An 11,274-nucleotide genomic window follows, 5' to 3' on the forward strand; every position below is an offset into this window, starting at 1 on the left:
ACCCGCAAATTACGCCTATCAGACTCCGTGTTTTTGTCTCTTGTGTGTGCATGGAATGAGCATTCACTCGTTCTCGTGCGCTTTGTCCTATTATGTGAGTGTTCGGTTTCGAGTTCGAGTGCTTTCATGCTGTCTTGTTTAGTGTGAACACGTTACTATGGAGTTAATATTGTGCCATAATTAAACAAATCCAGCATTTTGTAAACTAACACAAATCTGCTTTGCAAAGACAAAACTCGACTCACAAACAAACAAGTCGGTTTGAGCGAAAACGCAGATGAGTAAGAAATATGTATTGTGTTTTACAAAAATAAAATTAATATAAATAAATGAGCCTACATATTTCACAAATAAATACAAACCATCCTGGCATGTAATCTTTGAACATATACCAAATCTAGTGCATACAAACGCACACCTCTCTGTTACGATTGTAAGACACTGTTTTGATGTATGTTTCTATCTTTTATTTCAGCCTGGTCTCATTGTTTATACATAGTTATTAATATGTTACTTTCAAAGACACAAAATGTACCTTTTTGTACGTTTAGAAAGGTGATAAAACGTACAATATTGATGTAATTATGGCACTAAAACATAAAAATACTTAAGTTTTTACAGCGAAAAAATCATGTCATAAAATTTTTCATGTCATAAAATTTGTATCATTTTGTAGATAAATGTAAGATCCCTAAACCCACCCTGAACCTAAACCTACCCATTTTATACAGAATGTTAAAAGAATAAAACATAATGGACAGAAATGTGTAGGAAAATTACAATTTTAGTAAAATATAACATTAAAACGATATTTTGAGCCACTAATCCTACACCTACCCCTAAACCTACCCATAACCATTTCTTAAAACTTCACTCCTGCATTTATGAAGGTGAAGAGAACAAGACCAGCTGCTTTTATACAAACTCCCTCTTCAAAAGAATAACAGACAAACAAGTATAATCACAATAATTTATTTCTTGCGAAAATGTCAAAAATGGTACCAAAAGTAATTTAAATGATGATGAGTTCCAGTCCTCTCTGGCGGTAATATTTTTTTATAGGGTACAGAGCAGAATTTAATTTATTAATCCGTTAAATTATGAATCTGGCTTCTCCCTGTGAAGGCGCGATACTCATTTCAAATGTCAATCCACTTAAACACGGCATGTCGCAATCTGTGACGAAGCAGGTGAGAACCAATGAGCGTTCGATATCAGTGCCGTAAACCATGTCGTAACGCTTCTCGAGGGTGGCGCATTGGCACTACTTTCAAATTTGAATCATAACGAGCGCAGACTTTAACTGTGACGGTCGCTGCTGCTGAGAATGAAGATGAAGATTGACGGATAAAGGGCTGAATTTGGATCTGTTCCTTACAAACATATGGATTCTAAAGATATGAAGTACAGCAAACAAATAAAATGGGTGTGAATTTATGTTGTGCTTTGGTGTATCTTATGGTTGTATTGTCATTCGCTGCGTAGGAGAAAACGCCTTCTGTGTTGCACAGCAAACAAACTAAATATACAAGATGGTTAAACAATTACAGAAATTTTATTAATTTTAAGGTTTCAAAGTGTAGTCTTGTTTAACATTATGTAATCCTCCGAAACAAGTTTGCAGCACAAGTCACGAACAGAAATGTTATTTCATATTAAGTAGATGAGTGTTTTCAAACTGTTTTCAATAAATTCGACAAAAAACATAATGACATGACAATTGAATACAACAGATTTAAATAATTAAAGCCACAATTTTAATATTAAAACATGGGAATTCATATACATTCACACTTTACGTTTGTCAGGGTTCTGTCACTTCTGTCTAGTTTATTTCTTGGTTTTGTGACAGAGCTCTGACACTCCCGTTTTTGTCCTGTCTTTGTGTGAGCGTACGGTCTCGAGTGTTCTGGAGCCGTGCGCTCTCTTGTCTGCGTGCCTTGTTTCAGGTTGGGAGCGTGGCGTTCGGATCCCGGCACTCATGTCTAGTTTGGTTTCGGTTTCATGTCGGGATTCAGACACTCGCACTCCCAGTCCTGTCTTTATTGTGAGCGCACGGTTGAGTGTTCTTTCACTTGCCGTGCGTTCTTGTCTCATGTTTTCTCATGTTTTTCTTGTATTGTCATGTTTTGTGTAGCACGCGGTTTGTTTCCACCTGCCGCGTGCTTTCATGTTGTGTTTTTGTCTTGTGTTGTGTAGCACGCAGTCTGTGTTTCACGGGCTGCGTGCTCTCATGTTACTTGTTTTGTGTGAACACGCGGCTTATGGGTTCTCTCATAGTCGCGTGTTCATGTCTCGTCTTGTGTAAGCACATGGCTTGTGATTTGTCTTCATTGGCCTTGTGCTTGTGTTTTTGTTAGGGTAGAGTGGGGGAAAACGCCCCCCACCTGTTTTTCTCAAAATAAGCACTAAAGGTAGTCAATATACATTTTCACTGTTGCTATGCACTATGTTTGACAACGGGGATAAACAAATCTCCTTGGAGAAGCTGACACCAGCGACATATTTGAAGAGAAGAGGATTACATGGCAAGCGCTATAATTTTCAGATATTAGTAAACAAGTGTTTAAGAGAATACTGTTCTGCAGGATATCACAGTGATGTGTGATAGATGAATAGTGAAGTCTGTAGTTTGAGAGGATATGTTATTTATAAGGAATATAATTATATTTTTAAAATTAAACATTTTTTAAAAAAGTCGTAGCTTGTGGGGTAAAACGCCCCCTACGCTGAGGGGTAAAACGCCCCCCAGAGGGCATAGTTTATCTCATAAATTACATCATAATTACTATAATAACATATTTCTGTCTATCAAATCCTTTGTTTTACACTTAATGCAGTATAACTAGGTGGTAAAATCAAAATATTTTAAAATTAAAAAAAAAAAAAAAAAATACATCAAGTGCATTAGACTAGCTTGATAGCACAGTTAACTCACTGATGGAAGGTGGTTAGGTGACCCAATGAAAAAACATAGGGGCTTTTAATGCATTTATTGGATATATTTCAGTACATAAATATACAAATTTATAAGTTTCATATTTATTTGGGGTTTTCTGTTTGTCTTGGTGATAGTGGTGAACAAATACATCAATTATCAAATGTTAAAAATTTGGATATGTTGGATATTCCTCAAATAAATATTAAAAATATTAAATATATAGGCCTATACATGTTGATACATTACTTGCCTTTTACTTTTAGAGATTAAAAGTGTTGATCTATGAAGCAAACTGGTTGGTAAGAAAGGGGGCATTTTACCCCACCTTGGGGGGCGTTTTACCCCACCGCTGGGGCAAAACGCCCCCTTTGTACAAAAATATTTTCAGTCAAAATACTAATTAATTATGAAGGCTGAGCAATTTTAATATTTGGTGAATAACTCCTGCCATAGTCACTCAAAACTGGGATGGCAATTCTAGTCACATTTATGTTTTGTTTCACTGTAATGTCACATTTTCCTTAAGGGGGGCGTTTTCCCCCACTCTACCCTATGTTTGGTGTGAGCACATGGCTTGTCATATGTTTCTTTGTGCCATGTGCTCTAATGTCTTGTCTTGACCCTTGCAGTCCTGTGCTGGTTCGTTATCATTATCGACGTTTGTTTACCTTTTGTCGAGTCAAGTCTGTTTTCCCCCTCGAGGTAGTTTTGTTTGTGTTTTGTTTCTATTATTGAATAAAGCCCTCCTTTCCTGCATTGAGTCCTCGCTCCTTCCACCACCCAAAATACCTGACAACGTTACATGTTTTTCGTTTTTTTGCTGTTAATATGCAAGTATTTTTACGTTGTACGTTTTACGTTTTTTACGTTAGTGCTATAAATACGTCAATGTTGTTTTTTGTGTGTATGAAAACGTAAGTAAATGTACGTGTGGTAGAACCAAACTTTACGTTTAAAATAAACACGTTGTTTATTTCCCCTATTACATTTTATTTGTATGTTCTTGTAAAGCGCTTGGAGATGCAACTTTTAAAAGGTGCTATAAAACAAAGTTTATTATTATAAATGCGTGTTTTGGGGCTTCTCTATGGATACTAACGTAAATTGACACATAGATAAGTGCCATCTGCGGTTTTGGAAGAGGAATTTGCTCAACAGCATTTGTGAGAAAATCAAGCAGAGAGATCTCATAAAAAGGCAAGTGTTTTACAATCGTAACAGACAGGTGTGCGTTTGTATGCACTGGTGTTTGTTCAAAGATTACATGCCATTTGTAGGATGGTTTGTATTTGTGAAATATGATGTAGGCTCATTTGTTTATATTTGTAACAATTCATATATTTGTTACTCCACTGCATTTTCGCTCAAACTGACTTTTGTATTTGCACATCACTTTCTGTTTGTTTGTGAGTTGAGTTTTCCTTTGCAAAGCAGATCGTGTTTGTTTGCAAAATGCTGGATTTGTTTGTTTAATTATGGCACAATATTAACTCTATAGGATGTGCTTTCAGCCGTCTCTGCGAGAATCTTTCTGAAACGTCTCAAAAATGAACTGAAACTCAGAAAATAATTATCACACAAACATGAAACATGTATAAAGAAAGCTTGAAATGTCTACTTTTAAATAAAACAATTCACATTTAAAGATGACCTATTATGCCTTATACCTTTTGACAAAACATAATATAGTCTCTGGTGTCCTCAGAATGTGTCTGAAGTTTCAGCTCAAAATACCCCACAGATCATTTATTATAGCTTGTCTAATATGCCCCGATTTGGGTGTGAAAATCAAGCCGTTTTTGTGGGTGGGTTGCTTTAAATGCAAATGAGCTCGTGCGGGACAGCTGCACTCCAGGACCAGTGTTACTCATCGCTTGAGAAAACAATGGCGCCGCCATGGGTGGAAACATACAGATTCAGGGGGCGGTAATACTATGATAAGTTCCCCTTCCTACATCACAAAGGGAGCGAAATCAGAACAGCTCAATTTTTCACATACTTGTAGAGTAAGGCTTACCAAAACAAAGTTACTGGGTTGTCCTTTTTCACATTTTCTGTGCTGGTAGATGCACCATAGACCTGATTATAACACTTAAACAAGTCAGATTTTCATGATATGACCCCTTTAAAACAAATATTCTCCTGCAATGTAATCTGTATGAAACTGTACAATGCACAATTTCTGGAGTGAGCGGTTAACTGCCAAACTGTATGATTTGTTGCTGCTTCACCACGGTAAGAAAAAAATCCCATACCGTCACAGCCCTTGTTGTGTGCCTCTGTATTTTCTCTCTCCCTTCTGTCAGTTTCTTAGGCTCATCTATACGAGATGGAAATTGGTTCGGGAAGCTGTCTGTCTTTATTAACCTGAGTCACATCACAGCCTCCACTACCAATCCTGTCTGCTGCTGGTGTTAAAAACAAGACAGGACGTCTCTTGCCTTTGCCCAGACAAAGCTTTCACTATCTCAGGAAGCTGGTAACACACTGCTTTATCACGGTCAGCCTTACTTACACCCTCATCTAGTCGTTGACAGTGCTTTTGCTGTGATGTCTTTCTTATGTTCTCTGAGAATGTCTGAGCTACGTACCGAGGAGCTAAAGAGGTTGCAGAGTCGCTGCAGTAGTCCTAAAACTGAGGTTGAGGTTATGACTTCTGCAAGGAACACAAAAAGCCTTGTTAATTACAAGCACTCTTTTTTGAACACCTTGTTTTTCCCCTGATTGTTACTTGATTATCATAGGACTGGCCATGACAGTTGGCAATATTCAAACCTAGGTGACCTAGTAATGACTCGCACAAGCCCTTCCCTGTGGTATCCATTACATTGAGAAAACCGACAAAATGCTCATGAATGGAAACACCTTTCAAATTCTCAAAAAGAATTTACAATTCTTTCCACCAATGACAGCTGCTCCTGATGACTAAAATCTGTTGTGTAGTCCATGATGACAGAGAAGTATTTGGTTTTCTAACTCTCTCAACTCTCAGCATTTTTCCAAAATGGTAATGAGCTCATTGTGAATGTGTTTACTGAGATAAGCGTCACATAACTCTTTGGTTTGTATTCTCCGCAGGTGCTCTTGCATGACAGGGTCAAACTGAGACATTAATTCAAAGAAAATCTCCATTTCCAGATTCAAATAACCTCTTTGAATGGCCCTGGAAAGTAAGATGCATTCTGCTAAATGACTGACGATTGTAATCAAACATCTCGAGACCTTCCAATGTTTCATTTCCAGAGATAGAAACTTCTGCTAATCTGATCAAGAGCTGTGATGGTTTTTAGCCTCTCTGGCAAACCATGCCAGCTTTCCGTGTTTTATTTTATTTGTTTTGAGGTAGTTGCTGTGTATGAATCGACGGCCATCATTGCTAACTGGGAACATTTTTTTTTATTTGAACTGGCTTTCAAACAGCAACCGCAAGCTCACAGCATTCTTTTGTCTGACAGGTGTTTTTGCCAGAAAGCAGGATTGTCGCTCATTAATACGGCCTGTGTGCTGTTTGTGGGCTACACTCACCAGCACTTTGTAATTTTCTGGGGCCGGGAGTGAACTCATTTCCTGTATCTGATGGAGAGGGGCTGCTGTGGGAGCAGCACTGACTGTGTTGGTTGCCATCGGTGGATTTTGTGTGAAAAATAGAAGAGACTTTTGGGAGTTTGGCCTCGTTTTTTTGTTGTTGTTGTTGTTGTTCTTTTTTTCTTATTTCTTTCAGCTCTGCTTGGGCAGTGTCAGTGTTGAACAAAGAATTTCTGAGTAGGTTTAGAGTTGACAGAATCATACAAATCCAACCTGGGGTCCGTTCTTCATACCTCGTTTAATACATCTGAGATGCTAGATCTTCTAATCATGATAACTGATCTCTGGCTAATTTAGTTCTTCAAACGAATTTGTGAATTGGATTAAAATATCTGGATTAAGTTGTCTGAGATTACTGCGCGTTCTCGTGTTCCTTGAAAAGGGCAGATGTATCGATACTCATGATCAGCAATGCAACGATTGGCTGGCGGCAAGACAGCAACGTAATGACATCATAATTAGAAAAGACACCTGATGAAAAACTTGACGAATTTCTAGACCTTTATAATGAAACAGCTAAGCGAACAAAATGGCAGAACAACATACATGTTACAATAGATAAATGAAATGTGCAATTATTTTGATTTACAAGCATTTGTACAGTTGCACATTTTTATTTCAATGTTGTAATTCACAATTTATTTAATTTTATATTTGAAGCAGATTTGTTACATGACAACATTGATTAAAGTTTTAATTAAATTAATTAAAGTCAAGATCAAGTTATCTGCATCTCCTGCGCTTCATCAAGCCACTCCCATAATAGCGTCACCATTCAAATTAATGCACGGCTCAGAATAACTGTACAAGCATGTGTGTAAGACCCATAATAAAACTGTAAAGTAATTATTCCATCATGAATAAATCTTTCAATTAGTAAAACTGGCTGTGCCTATAGTATTATAGACTACACAACATTATAATATTATTTTCAAAATAATTTGTAAATTATTATTTTAAATGATAGTCCCTGGATAAGTAGAGTACTCTTGAAATAAATCAGCAGTGGCTGGGACAGATTGAAAGTATCAATAACACTTAAAAAGATGCAATCTAATCCTGTTTACATGAAATAAGTCTGCTCCCGAGCAGGTTTAAGCTTACGGACCTGTGGCAGCAAGTCCAGGATGAGCATTTAAGAACCGAACAATCCAAGATCATGCCAAATTGTCATCAATCAAATCCAGCTAACCAAGTTAGCGACGTACGAAGAAGTTTTAACTCAGAGTTGGTTAAACCTCCTTATTAAAACAGGCCCCTGATCTAAACCTATGAATATGAAAATGCCATGACTATGAAAAGCCATGATCAACAGCACCTGAAAAAAAAAAAAAAAGATTGCTGCATATTTCTCCCCAGTAGAACTGGAAGTGCTGCTGCAAGTGTAGCAATACATGCTGGTGTCAAAAGGAAATCACTTATTTCAGCCTGCAAAAATTATTTTAATAATTTAATATATTTCTGTCTGTGGCTCGAGATGTTGGGATGGACTGTAGTAACACCATGACACTCAGAGGATAAATCATTTGAAGAATAGATTAATGGATCCATGGATATAACAAATAAAATAGTCATTTTAAATTGACAGCAATATAATTAATCGTGTCTGTTAACTTGACATATTTTAAATATTATTAGGATATATAAATGTCACGGGTCAGTGACAGAAGAAAGAAAAACATGATTCTTGGATAAAAATGCAACAGTCCTTCTTTTACTCAACACAATAATAAAATCTCTTTCCCAGAAAAGGAGCACTACACACCAACCATTCAATAAGCAACGCTAAAACTAAACTGGGTATAAATACAAAATGAGGCACTAAACTAGACACAGGTGAAACTAATCAATTAACTAATCAGAAACTAATGTCAAAAAAACAAGATCATTCTCAGGAACTATGACAACCAACATAAAAACGAAATGATCGATAAGCACAGTTTTGGGCTTTATTAAACTTTATGGATCTAAAATGAATTTATATGCATTTAGTCGTCAATCTATTGAACCATTTACACGGACTTTAAACTATGAGATCTAAAAGTATTTGTTATCCTGTGGCTCCCTCTGAAAATGACTGCGCCATTGACCAACCAAAACCTGCTCTAAAGTCAATGGCACAGTATTTTATTATTATTTAAAGGGTGCATTACACACACAGGGACGCGCAGCAGCACACTAACATGACAAATATTAAAAAGAAAAGGATTACAATGTAAAAGACTATTATTGTGTGCATAAAGATAAAAATGCCTACATGTCAAAATGGATAGTCATTGCACCTATTTGCAGTAATGACGAATGAAAATGGCTAATTATTTGACCAATCGTGGCAATACACACATATTTAAAGTGACTCGTCAGGTTGAGGGTGCGTACATCCAGCTTGTTACTTTATAATCCATGTACAATGTACAAAACAATCGTCCTAGCAACACAAGTATTCATTTTCAATACAGTCGCTAAGTGAACGCAAGATGGCGCCAGTGAGTCATGGTTTGTTATACAGCTTTGTTGTTATTGACAGTCATTATCTGAAAATATCAAACCTTGGAATGTTTAAATCAATGGAAAACTGTATGCATGCTGATATACGTTAAAATATGAGCTTTAAGTAATAAATGGATTAGCATCTCTTTCTATCTCTCTCTTATGGACACACATTATGAAAAACTATATATTATACGAAAAAATTTATAAAACGTAGTACTAGGTTTAAACCCAGGTGAAAAAAAAGTATACTTGAGTGCATTAAAAAAATACTTAAATACAAGCAAGTACATTTGTAGTACATTCTTTATTTTGGTGCTAAATAAAAGTGTCAAAGTTATACTAAAAAGTATACTAAATACCAGCACTACTTAAATTGATTTTTAGTGCATTGAAATAAAGTATACTACCTCAAAAATATACATAGGAGTTTTATTAGTGTATTTGTTAAAAGTGTGCTTTCAATGCTTTAAAAATTAGTTCAATCTTAGTAGACTTTTACGTAGTAATCCTAAGTTTAAATGAAGTTCATTTTATTACAAATATATTATTAATGTACTAGTCATAAGTACATTTTCCCAACTGTGGTACATAAGTACACTTAATATAAATGCACTAATTAGCACTAACATTTAAATAGTTTATTAGTGCATTGAAATAAAGTATACTACCACAAAAATATACAGAGGAGTTTTATTAGTGTATTTGTTAAAAATGTGCTTTCAATGCTTTAAAATTAATTTCAATCTTAGTAGACTTTTACATAGTAATTCTAAGTTTAAATGATAATCACAAATATATTACTAATGTTCTAGTTATAAGTACATTTTCCCAACTGTGGTACTTAAGTACGCTTAATATAAATGCACCAATTAGAACTAACACTTCAAATGATTTTAAGTGTAGTCAGATAAAGTAAACCAAATAGTGTTTTATAAGTGCATTACTTAAAAGTGTGCTATGAATGCTTTACATAAAATTCTACTGGATTTTTATATATACTGTCATTAAGTTAAATTTTAATGGATTTTCATGAAACATACAGTACAAATGAATTAATAAACAGGTGAAAAAGACATAGGCCTAGTATTAAATGTATTAAAAATATACTTGAAATGCAAGTTGTTAATAATACATTTGTATTCCCAACATGCTTATTAAAAGTGCATTAAAAATATTTTGAATTGCATTTTAATATATTTCCAAACCGTATACTTGAAGTATAACAAATACAAATCACCAGATGAAAAAATGACTGTATTTACATTGATTTTTTAAGAGCTGCTTGCACTTGCTTAGAATAAATGGACTAATATTTGAATCTCTTTTTTTCATTCTTTCATTCGTGTGGCCAGGACACGACACATACACATGCATAGAAATCATACTGCCGCCTTCTATCGAACCACACACACAAGTGATTTCTCTATTGCAGTTTTTAATAATTAAGTGGCACCGATATATCTGCCAGATAAAATAATAAACACAATATAGATTGATCTCAGTTAGCATATCATCATATCGCCCTGATTTCTTAATGTTAAAGCATTAAGGGATAACATAACAGCTTTACCCTAATGCAGCTCTGAAATGAATTATATTGTGGAGTTGCTACACCAAGTTTTACTGGACCTAAATGGAACAAATACATGATTTCTTGACGAGAGAAGCTAAACAATCAGTCAAAGGTGTGCTGTGTCGAATTATATAACAAATAACATTTCTAAATGTGTTTTTGTACATTATTCATGGCGTGAGCACTTACATATTCAAAAGGATCAGAAATTATGAATCTGTAATAAATAAATACAAATGACAAAGCCACATTTTGGTCAAGTTGTTTATTTTTCATTGTGTTTTTACCTTCACCATTGTGTTGTTTCCAAGCTTTCTAGGGACATTCTAACACGCATAATGTGAAAAAGCTTAATGTGGCTTAATTTACAAAAACAGTGTTATTAACAAACAAAACTTAGTAAACACCAAACTAAGCGTACTATGTACATAAAATCATATGAACCCAGAATATGAACGCAACACATTTAATTACACGTTAAACATTTTCCTCCCATGTACTAAGACAGTGACATTAATGTGTGGTCTTCAGGGTCTTTTTGACCTGCAAATGATGTTTGCTCAAATGTTAAAAAAAAATGTTCTCTTTGTCCAAATGGCATGAGACTTTGTACGGTGGTTAACACTTTTAAGATCTACAAATAAAAAAAATTGGAGTGATATCTTGTTTTTATGTTAGTGTA

Source organism: Megalobrama amblycephala, linkage group LG6, assembly GCF_018812025.1.
Source record: "Megalobrama amblycephala isolate DHTTF-2021 linkage group LG6, ASM1881202v1, whole genome shotgun sequence".
NCBI classification, from domain to species: domain Eukaryota; kingdom Metazoa; phylum Chordata; class Actinopteri; order Cypriniformes; family Xenocyprididae; genus Megalobrama; species Megalobrama amblycephala.